The sequence below is a fragment of the Corvus brachyrhynchos genome, unplaced genomic scaffold (genome assembly GCF_000691975.1).
Source record: "Corvus brachyrhynchos isolate BGI_N302 unplaced genomic scaffold, ASM69197v1 scaffold525, whole genome shotgun sequence".
Lineage (NCBI taxonomy): Eukaryota > Metazoa > Chordata > Aves > Passeriformes > Corvidae > Corvus > Corvus brachyrhynchos.
The window spans coordinates 376,241-377,624 of NW_008238341.1; the positions used below are offsets into that span (position 1 = coordinate 376,241).

General features: G+C 63.4%; 1 protein-coding gene across 1 annotated transcript in view; it reads right to left on the reverse strand.

Annotated features, from left to right (window-relative positions):
* The window catches only part of MUL1 (mitochondrial E3 ubiquitin protein ligase 1), a 7,142-nt gene that overhangs the window by 2,969 nt on the left and 2,789 nt on the right, over positions 1 to 1,384 (reverse strand). The window lies entirely within an intron of this gene.

The window sequence follows — 1,384 nt, forward strand, 5'->3', positions numbered from 1 at the left end:
GGCGGAGCCGCCATCGAGATGCGGGTCCGCCAAGGCCGGGCGGGGGGCGCGGGGACCCCCCAAAGCCTTGTTGGGGTGCGGGGGGAGCACAAAATTCCCCCTCACAAGGGTTACGGGTCAGGGGAGGCAGGTCAGATCCCTGCCTTACGGAGCTTTAGGGGGATAAACCCCATCCCTGGGAGTTTGGGGGGCGGGACAGGTCGCAGCCTCCCCACCTCTTACCCCCACCTCCACCCTGGGGTCCTTGGGGAGGACATCAAACTCCAGCCTCGCCAGTATCTCAAGGGGGATTAGCCCAAGTGCCAGCCATCCCTTAGGATCTTGGCAGCTGGCCCCAAATCCTAATGCCCCCAGGTGCGGGGAGGAGCATTCCCCGGGCCACCCTTCCCCCTCCCCCCCCCTTTGGGGGTGGGGGGCCAACCCAAATTTCACCCTCCTGCTAAGTTTGAGGGGCAGTGGTCAGATCAAAGCCTGCTCCCCCGAGCCTGGGAGGGGATGTCTCCCCAAATCCCAGCCCTATAGCACCTTGGGGAGGGGGTTTTAACCCCTCACTGGGCTGTGGGGCAGCAGCACCGCGTGGCCCCCCCACTGCGAGGGCTCAGTCTCAGGACGCAGCCCCCAGCCCCACTTTGCAGGTTCCTTCTCCCCCACCCCACGCAGGGCCATGGCAGGGTGGCAGGGCCATGGCAGGGTGGCAGGACCCTGCTGGGGGGGACACAAGACCCCCCACCCCCACCACCCCATCTCCTTACCATTGCTTATTCTGGGAAAGCAGCAAAAGGGGAAGAAAAAAAATAGCAATTTTTCATAAATTATTGATTTTCAGGCCCTTGGTGCTAATTTTGGGGTGCGTGGGGGGGTGCAGGCAAGTTCTGCTCTCCAGTGGGGTCCAAGGGGCCGAAACCCCGTCACAGCTGCCCCGACGTGGGCGGCACAGCCGCCCCCCCAGCTCTATATCTAAAAAATCAAGTTGCCATGACTACGTGGAGCAGCTCTCCCCAGCCTTCGGTGCCGCAGGAAAGCACCGTGGACCCCGCAGCCCCCCCTCCTTGGCTCGCCTTTCAGGGGGTAAATGCAGTATAAGCCCCCCAAACTGCCTCGGTGCCGAGCTCAACGCTGTCGTCCGCCGGGGTCCGGGCGAGACACAGGCGCCGTCACACCGCAGAAAACACACATGAATTTTATTATTATGGCCGCTGCGGAGGAGGCACGAGAGCAGGTTCATGTGCGGGGCCGGGGGAAGGGGGTCCCTGGGGTGCAAGCCCACCCCTACCATGGGTCTTCCTGCAAACGGAGCCGCTGTCTTGTCCAGATTGATCCTCGAGGAGGGTCCAGCACCGGCCTGGGGCGCAGGGAGGGCACCTCATGCCCGGAACGCGGTGAC